Source organism: Thermobia domestica, chromosome 1, assembly GCF_964235325.1.
Source record: "Thermobia domestica chromosome 1, izTheDome1.hap1.1, whole genome shotgun sequence".
Taxonomy (NCBI): domain Eukaryota; kingdom Metazoa; phylum Arthropoda; class Insecta; order Zygentoma; family Lepismatidae; genus Thermobia; species Thermobia domestica.
The window spans coordinates 104,778,833-104,788,514 of NC_137454.1; the positions used below are offsets into that span (position 1 = coordinate 104,778,833).

Here is a 9,682-nt window from a genome sequence, read left to right on the forward strand (position 1 = left end):
TTTTTTTAGCGAACAGTGAACATAGGCTAGGTTCAGAGTTCTTATTATTCACTTATTTGGAGGTGTAGCAATACTGTTTAACATGTAAATTAAAAGGCATTAATTGTCTAATAAAGAGTTCAAAATAAGCCTTAATGTTCATTTTAGTTTACCTCCGTCCTAAGTGGTAAGTACATAAAAAGTCATAAGGGTACATGTAAGGGGCCCAGGATGGCTGAGCTCCAGGGCCCGCAACCGCTCTCGCCGGCCGTGGGTATGATTTATTAATATATATAACGTAACACTAGATGGGAAAATCAAATGTTTTGCATTTAGATTTCGTCATACTCTTCTCCTCATCATGAGCCTTTACCCGTCTGCCTCAAAAATCTTTTAATAATACCCCCTTGTGCTCTGGTTTGGAAAATCCTTTAAGCCATGACGTGAATAAGTCATTTTACTTCTGATTTCTTTAATTATAAATAAGATCTGACCAAAGCAAATCACTTTTATTAAATAATAATGTTACAGTTTTGGCAATGTATCATTGTTTTCATTAGACACATTATTAAAATAAAATCTAAACGATACCGCTTATATATTTAAAGAAATAAGGAGATCTTTTCCAAGAATCAATGAGATCATTCCCTTTACTTTTTTTTTTGAATTTTAATTGCATACAGATATCAAGTTATATTTATAAAACTTTCACTTTTTTATGAATTTAAAATTTTTAACTGGCACTCATGCGTTACTCTATAGCTACTTCAACACACCTGTGTTATCTTGCCTTTCTTCCCTGCTCTAAGTGCTTGTTTCTGCTGCGTGTGACCCCTGGTTCAATCCCCAATCAAGTAAGTTTGTAGTGGACAACAACGAGTTCATGGATTTTCTCGGGGTACTCCCGTTTCCTCCCATATACTCATTCCACCAATTCTTCCATCCTCATTCACTTGACAATCATTGTCTTGCTTAGCCTAAAGAGTATAGTTGTGGGACGTTAAACTGAAAGATTTCAATTAATTTTTACTTCTACTTTCCCTTTCCAGACTTTACATATCTTCCCAGTCTATTTCGTGTCTCGTTTCTCTCACATGCTGTGTTATTATTCCTCTTCAATCTCTTGTCGTTCCTGCGTTGTTTAATCCTTTCCTGGAATTTCTTCTATGTTTCTCCTACAAAATTCGTTTCGCATCATTTGTATCTAATTCTATATATTACTCCTTTCCCACTTCGTTGAATCTCTGTTTCTCTTCTTTTTTTTTCCTTTTCCTTTTCAATAAATCTAATACTCCCCTACTCCCTTTCCAGTATGTTCTTACTCCTCCTTTCTTCAACAGCTTCTTTAAAACATCTCTCCTATATTTTCTACTACAAATCATCTTTGCTTTTCTTCTTTTTCTTCTTTCATTCTATTTCATTTCCTTCTCTCTTCTTTCTTGCTCTTCTTTTTCAATTTTACTCTACTGTATCCATTTTGCACCAACAAACTATGGGACTTCTCTAACTCTTTCTTTATCTTCTCATCTTCTCTGTTTATTATTTCTATCCTTTTTCATATTTCTAATAACATTTCTTTTAGTTCTTTCATCTACATCGCTCCTTCTGTGATAATACACACCTGCTAAGCATTTTTCTGTATTCTGTACACGTTGTTTCGACCCTCCATTCTACCTTTCTTATTGTCACATCCAACAAGTTGATTTCGCAGTCTTCTTCTAATTTCACCTCTAGGCTTACTCTTTTTTTCATTATCTTTGATTCTCCTTGTAAACTGTTCCAACAGCTTTTTTATTCCCTACTGGGGGTACGGTGCCTCAGTGGTAGAGCGCTCACCTCAGGTGCATCGGGTCCCTGATTCAATTACCGGCCAAGTAAGTTTGTGGTGAATAACATCGTGTCCGTAAGTCTTCTCGGGGTACCCAAGTTTCCTTCCACTTTCTTATTACATCAATTCTTTCATCATCATTCACTTGCCTTAATCATCGTCCCCTTAGCATAAATGGAATAATCGTGAGACGTTAAACTGAAATATTTAATTTTCTTTTGTTTCTTTCCAAATTCCTAAAAAAATCGTCCACATGTGTGAAAATATAACAACCTTTCTCTCTCTTCTTCTAATATATTCTGTTCCCATTTATTCATTACAATTTCTGATAACCTGTACACACACTGTCCTCCCTTATCAGTTTTAAGTTTTTTATCACTTTTTCTTTCTTTCACTTCCTTATTGTCTTATCCTTCATTTCCTCTTTCACATATTGAAAACATAGCTTTGACTTCTACACTAAACATATACAGATGGTGATCAGAAAAATGGAAACACCTGAACGAAATTGCAACTTACCAGATTAATATGGTGTCGGGCCACCTTTCGCCTTCAGAACAGCCTTGATGCGACGTGGGATGGAGGCATAGAGGTCGTGAATGGTAGCAAGTGGAATTTTACACCATTCCTCGTGTAGGGCATTGGCCAGTTCTGTGAGAGAGGATGGAGGTGGAAATCGTCGCCGGAGTCGTGTTTCCAAGACGGACCACAGATGTTCAATTATGTTGAGATCTGGGGATTGGGTGGGCCAGGGGAGATGTTGAACTTCTTCCCGATGTTCCTCAAACCACGCTGCAACAACGCCAGTTGTGTGAATGGGTGCATTATCATCCTGGAAGATGGCGTCATTATCCGGGAACAATATCCGGACCAGGATGCAAGTGGTCTCCTAAAATTGCGACATAATCGTTGGCAGTGATTCGTCCGCTAAGTGTAACTCAGGACCCAATGAAAACCATGATATTGCGGCCCACAGCATCACCGAGCCGCCGCCATGTTTCACAGTTGGGCGGAGACACTGCAGATCATAAGCTTCTCCACGCATAAACACGGCCCGTGGTTGAAAATAGGGTGGAGGATGACTCATCCGACCATATCACCCGTTTCCAGTCCTCAACGGTCCAAGTTGCATGGTCGCGGCACCATTTGCGGCGTCCGAAAGCGTTATGGTCCCTGATGAGCGGTTTGGCCCGTGCAACACGACCCCGTAAGTTCATGTCATGTAATTCGCGGCGGACTGTGATTGTCGAAACAGGGTGGGGGAGGTGCTGATTGAGTTCTTCCGTCACTTGCTCCGCAGTGGAACGACGGTTCTGAGTGACAATGCGCTTTAATACCCGGCGTGACCTGTCACTCATGATTTTCTTCCGCCCACTGTTCCGCTTCTCCGATGTGGTTTTCCCGTGTGTTGTGTAGGCCGTAATCCCTTCGACACTGTCCCACGCGACACACCTAACACAGTAGCCACTTCCGTCACACTCACTCCACATAACCACGCACGAACAATTTGCCCTCTTTGAAAATCTGAGAGGTCTCACATTTTACACTATCTCCGTCTGCTGCAGCCACTGGACACTGCTGTTCCACTGCGCCTGACGTAGTATGGATACCGACCTAACACACCACCACCAGCGGTCCGGCACTGCGGGCGCCACGAAACCACTGCCAACCCATACATCTGACGTGTTGCCAACTACAGGTTTTTCCATTTTTCTGATCACCATCTGTACGTTTTCTTATTTCTGATTACTATTTTCACTATCATTCTCTTGACTGCTTTTGTAGTCTTTACGCTATTACGTTCTTGTCCTTCAAGAGTCAAAAATATTCTTTCTGCAATCCATAACCGGTCTCGGCTTCACTTCTTTTCTGTATATATATGGGAATCCTTTTTATCCGGAATTCTGCCTTTTTCGTTTAATAATTTCTTAAAAGATGTTTCCTTTCCATTCCCTATTATCATCACTTTCACTTCTTCTTTTATCTTTATCTCACCTATTGTCTCATATGTCTCGTTGCACAACTGTTCTAATTTCTCTTTATATCACTTTTCTTCTATCACTACTACTGCTACTCATTTGTCAGCTTGTTGGATTACTATATCTTTCCTTTTGCTTAAACTCTTCAACCCTTCTTTCTCTTCTTTTGGTAAGATTTCTTCACTTCTTGCTCGACTATTGTTACTTCTTTCTATCTTATCTTGCCTCTTCCTTCTTTAATATCTATGATCGCTTGTTCTACCGAATACACTAGCTCCCTTGTCCATGTCTTTTCTTCCTTCACTTTGAATTTGTATCCTTAACTCAAACTCTTTTCTTTTTCTTTCTTTAATATTACATTTTCTACCGTCACTACTTTGTTCAGTTTTCCCTTCAATTCAGACTTTGATATCTGCTTTTCTTTTCAATGAAATTAAGAGTGAATAAAAAATTAATAATGAGATGTAAATGAGATAGTTACAAATGAAATGAATAATGAAATTCCAACTTTTAAAAACTGTTTTTACAACAATAATTGTTGATTAACTTCAAAACAGCAATACTGAGCGAAAACTCAGATATGGAAACAATTGAATTTTTCAGTAGATAGATCATATTCCTTCTCAAACTTATATAAGAAAAAACGAAATTATATGTAAAATTACTTTCTGACCTATGAATATTTTCTGAATAATTTACTGAAATTCACACGGACATGAGTAAAATTAAAATGAAATGAAATATTTGAGCTTAACGTCCCAAGATTATGCCCGTTAGGTTAAGGGAGACGGATGATTAATGCAAGTGAATGATCATCGAACAATTGGTGGAAAGAGAAAGTGGGAGGAGGCAGGAGTACCACGAGAAAACCCACGAACCGATGTCGCCCACCACATGCTTACTTGGCCGGGGATATAAGCAGGCACCCTACGCACCAGACGTACTGTACCACTGAGCCATCATGGCCCCAAGGGGCATGAGTAAAGTCAAATATTCAAGTAATAATACTAATTAGAAAATACAAATGTAATTTTTAAAAATATTCTAAATACCAAAAGAAGTTAAAAATTTTCATTCTATGCAATATATCAATTGGATAAGTACCTTTACTTCTGCAGGTAGTTTTTTTTTTTCTTTTTTGCGCAAGACCTTATCAATCATAATCTAAGTTTTACTTCTGCAGATAGCTTCTTTTTTTTCTTTTTTGCGTAAGACCTTATCAATCATAATCTGAGTTATCCATAACATGAATACTCGTACATGTGTGTATTTTGAGGTAAAATTACTAAAAGCTGTCGTATGTTATAACAATTTCCTTCCTCAATTTGCACAGTTCACAAATTATTATTATTTATCATTAAAAATCCTTTCATATCCGTTGAAAGTACCTGATGAAATTCCTTTATGATATTTACTAATACATTAATGTATTTTTTTCTGATGAAATCTTTTCGTCGAAATTGTCATTCTGCAACTCCTTGGTTAATTTCCATAACTTCAACCATAAATTTATGTGACCTAAGGAAATGGTATATAAGCAAGAGTACTATTTGAATTTGTCAGTCAGGACTAGAAGCATACATTCACCAAGGAAAGAATAGATCTACTACTCTCGTTACAATGAAGCTTGTAAGTGCAATTGTTGTGTTCAAAAGGCTATAAATATTAAAAGGGTTTGAAGGAAAATTCATTTTGAAAGTTATTTTTCTTTTAACGACAGAATTGACAGATAGTCTTGTTTTAACAAAAAAATTCTTTTTAATGTCTTTTTCTTAGATCAGGGAGAGATCAAACGTTTTAGGCTGAACATAAAGCGTAATCTCATCAACTATGACTAAGGAAATATTAAAGATTCATTCAGGATAATGATCCATCAATCCAACTCGAATTTTTTGTAATAATTTATTATGTGAAACAAGATATACTAGGGGAAACATTTCGGAGAATTATTTTCTAAGATTAAAAGTTCCTTGCATAGTAGAAGAGAGCGATTTTTTTTAAGTTGAGGAGGAATTCATTCCTTATCCTTGAGCAATTTCAACCTTAAACAACAAGAGTAAATTCATAAACCTCGAAACAACCACACGTCGAGTTCAATGAAAAAAGTTGCACATTTTATGCAAAAGTTACTCTGAAAGATTTACTTAAATTTAGATTGAATTAACTTTCACTAATTTCAACTCCCATTCGGTAGGACCTACAGTAAGCCCTAAAAAAGGGACTCACAATGCTTTAGCAGAATCTAGCATTATTATTATACTTATAGTTACCTTCTTTTTGTTTGTTTGTATGTTTTAGAAGAGAATGGAATTACTACCATTCACTTGACTAAAATAGGGATCGTCGCTAAGTTTTAAAAAATAACTATTTTATGAAAATTGGTCATTTTTTAAGGAAATTTGTTGTGCAAAATATTTTTAAGAGTGAGTAAATTCCTCCTATATTTTTTAAAAATTCATTTTAACTCCAATCAAAAAAGATAATTGAAAGCATAAAAAAACATCCGTATATTCTAAATATTACATCATTTTTAAGGAGGTTTAGTTAATATTTTTAAACATTGTGAATATGAGCAAAATTCAAATTGAGGATTTAATTTTGTCTCATCATTATTGGTTCTTTCAACTTAAGTAGGAGTTTCGAGTTAAGTCATGATAAGTCAAAAATAAGATAGTTTTATAAATGCTACTGTGGTATAGAGAGATCTGTCAAATGTTAGAAAGTCGCTTATATCTGTCAGCTCTAATCTGACGCCCTTTCATAGAATTGTGCATTTATTGTTGAAGGAATGCTATCACGCTCTCATATAAATTTTAGTTTTTGATTTCATTTGAGTTCAGTGTCGCTTTCAGCAGCGAGGCTATTTGAGACGTTGCCAAACAACATTACGTGGGATCCAACTGGAATCAAAGCCGTGCTCCCCCACGCCAAATGCGTCTACGCTAAGAATATAGCCAACAGGGCCCTCATACTCTCACATAAGTATGAGTACCTAATATTACAGGTTTTGGCAAGACGTTACGTTTGTTGCGCTTCTAATTAAGACTTACGGAAAAATATATTTCCTAAGTATATTTAATTAATTGTTTTCCACGGTAATAATAAAGTTTTCTTTATTTCATGGGCAAAACATGTATTCATACAGAACACGTTGGCTAATCGTCGAGTAGAACTCCATCTTTAAAAGGTTTATTCTTTCGATTCTTGTATTGTTTAACGTTAGATCACAAAACAAAACAAATAAAAAAATACAACATTATTCCGTGTTCAAGGTTCATTACAGTAGTAAGTTATGGTCAGGATTATTAAACGTCCTTGTGGATTTTCTTCCGCAATGATATTGTCCGCGTTTTCTAACGATTCAAGAAACACTGGAAAGTTGAAATAAATAGTTTCATCTTAATTTTTCCAAATACTTGTATCTATCGCCCATAAAGAAAATGTGTAATAGTGAAACGCAGCTCGAAACACGTCTGCTAATACTGCATAGGAAACAGACAGCTATAATTTGCCCAGTAATAACATTAGCAAATCTATATACCGGAAATTGACGTTTGTTGTTTAAAATATGAGTTATGTGAAGCAGAAAACGAAATATTTATTTAAAAGGTAAAAGGGATATATATATTTGCTATATATATACAGTATGGCGCTAAATTCGTTGTACAAAAGCAGAGGAGTGATTCCTGACAGTAAAACAAACAAAAAAAGTTTCAATAAACATAGGGCGAAAACCCCATCGTTTACGTGTTATAGGCTGGCCAAAACCCGAAAAAATAAATTTTAAAAGTTCATAGCTCCAAAATTATGGGACCTACCTTGGTCGGGTCAAGACTTCACTTAGGAACTAGTATGTGTCCTATCCAAAAATGCGTGTTTCAGAATCATGAGGTGCTTCCACAACAATTTTTATAGAGGGAGTTTGACTACGGGCCTATGATATAAAGTATTCTCCAACTACCTCCATAAAAATTGTTGCGTGAGTACCTTAGGATTCCAATACATGTATTTTTGGATAGAGCACATACTAGTTTCTAAATGAAGTGTTGACCCGACTATAGTAGGTCCCATAGTTTTGGAGCTATGGACCTTTAGAATTCATTTTTTCATGTTTTAGGCAGCCTATAACACGTAAACGATGGGGGTTTTCGTCCTATGTTTATAGGAACGCTTTTGTTTGTTTTACTCTCAAGAATCACTTCTCTGCTTTTGTACAACAAATTTAGCGCCATACTGTATATATTGTCAGATGTCCTCTCCTTTACTTCATTATATTTAATAACCTTGATTATGTTTCTGTTTAGGAAGAAATGTACGATTTCTTTTCTTTTCTTTTTTAAAATTGTAATTAACAAGTCATTTTCTTTGAGAAACTATTTCCTTTTGAAGATGAATAAAGTTTAAAATTGAAAGGACTGAAACTGAAAAATAACTTAGTTTTAATTCATTCTTTATACAGATTGTGGTTGTACTTGCTGTTTTGGTGGTTTATGCCACTGCAGAGGAGAGGACAAGACGTGGAGCCATTGTTTCTTCAATTGGAGGAATTCCAACCATTGGATCTCCTTTGATCGGAGGAGGCCTTGTAGCTCCTGCATCTTCTCTATTGGTATCTCCAGCCCTTGTGTCTTCAACTGCTTGGCCTGGATCAAGACTTCTTGCAGCTCCTATTTGGGGATAATGTTTCTCTAAGAACATAAGTAAAGAAAACTGCACACTGACATGACACTGGATCTGTGAAGCAAATATGAAAAATATATATACATATTTCTTTCTGTATTGTATCATGTAGTATCTATTGCATCTCAATAAAAAGTAAGAAATAAAACTAGTATCTATTTATTCCCTTAACTTATTACAATTAAGTTGATTTTCTTGTTGCCCATCTTTAAAAACTCAGACATGAGATTTGAGTATTAAGGTATGTTGAGTATTTATTAACTAATCTAATAGAATGGAAAGTTATTTTATCTACTAGGGTAAACATTTTGAGATAAATTTAAGAATAGAATGAAGTAAAAGAATAATGAGTTATTCTTTACAAACTAATATCCATTATTCAAAATATTCAAAATCCCGTAAATTTCTTCACAATGAGAAACAACACTAGTGAAATTTTATGTATATGTGTACGAGATTTAATAGTCCAATTTATAAATTTTAAAATATTTAAAGACAGAGAATTTGAGCTTTCTGATATATAATATACAACGTACTTGAAATTAAAGTGTGGACGCGACGAGAGGCATTTTTCTTTCTTTAACTGCTAGATGTGCAGACATAAAATTTTGCATATTAGGTCTTGTTCGTTACCAGTCTTGGGAAATAACATGTTACTTTTTAGGTAACGTTTCCTAGTAACGCGTTACGTTTTTTAAGTTAAATGTTACTTTATTGTAAATGAATTTCTAAGAATAGAGCAATGGAGTATGTACTACGTCAGTGACCGACACAACGAGAAATAGATAAGATCTTAGTGGCACTTGCTGTTTTTGGAGTACAGCCTCAGCAAAATCACATGTACTGATTCCAACCACGAGTTGGGTTTAGTTGGTGTTAAGAGTCCTATTCATCAGCAAGGTTATATAAGACGGGCATTTGCATCGCCACACCACTTTCGCTGGAAGAAATAGCAATGGCTTACGAGTCTTTAGGTCTAAGTTGACATTTGCATCGCCAGTTGGTTTTGCTCCACTCCAGAAAGTAGCACTGGTGTTCGTAAATATGCCTATTTTAATTAAGTAAACAAAGTGTATTTTAGTAATTTACTGTCGGGTGTGTATCAATTGGCAATGCTAATGAAAATTTGACTACATTTTTTAAATCTATACGCGACAGGTTATTACATATGGTGGCAAAAAAGGTTATTGCTTGACCTATTGTTGGAAGCATGTTA

The 9,682-nt window shown here is 35.5% G+C and overlaps 1 long non-coding RNA gene across 1 annotated transcript; it reads left to right on the top strand.

The window, feature by feature from the left end:
• Positions 1 to 5,364: 5,364 nt before the first annotated feature.
• On the top strand, positions 5,365 to 8,525 carry LOC145666421 (uncharacterized). Its single transcript, XR_014127742.1, has 2 exons — positions 5,365 to 5,415; positions 8,246 to 8,525. It is a non-coding gene; the product is annotated as an uncharacterized LOC145666421 (long non-coding RNA).
• Positions 8,526 to 9,682: the final 1,157 nt, after the last annotated feature.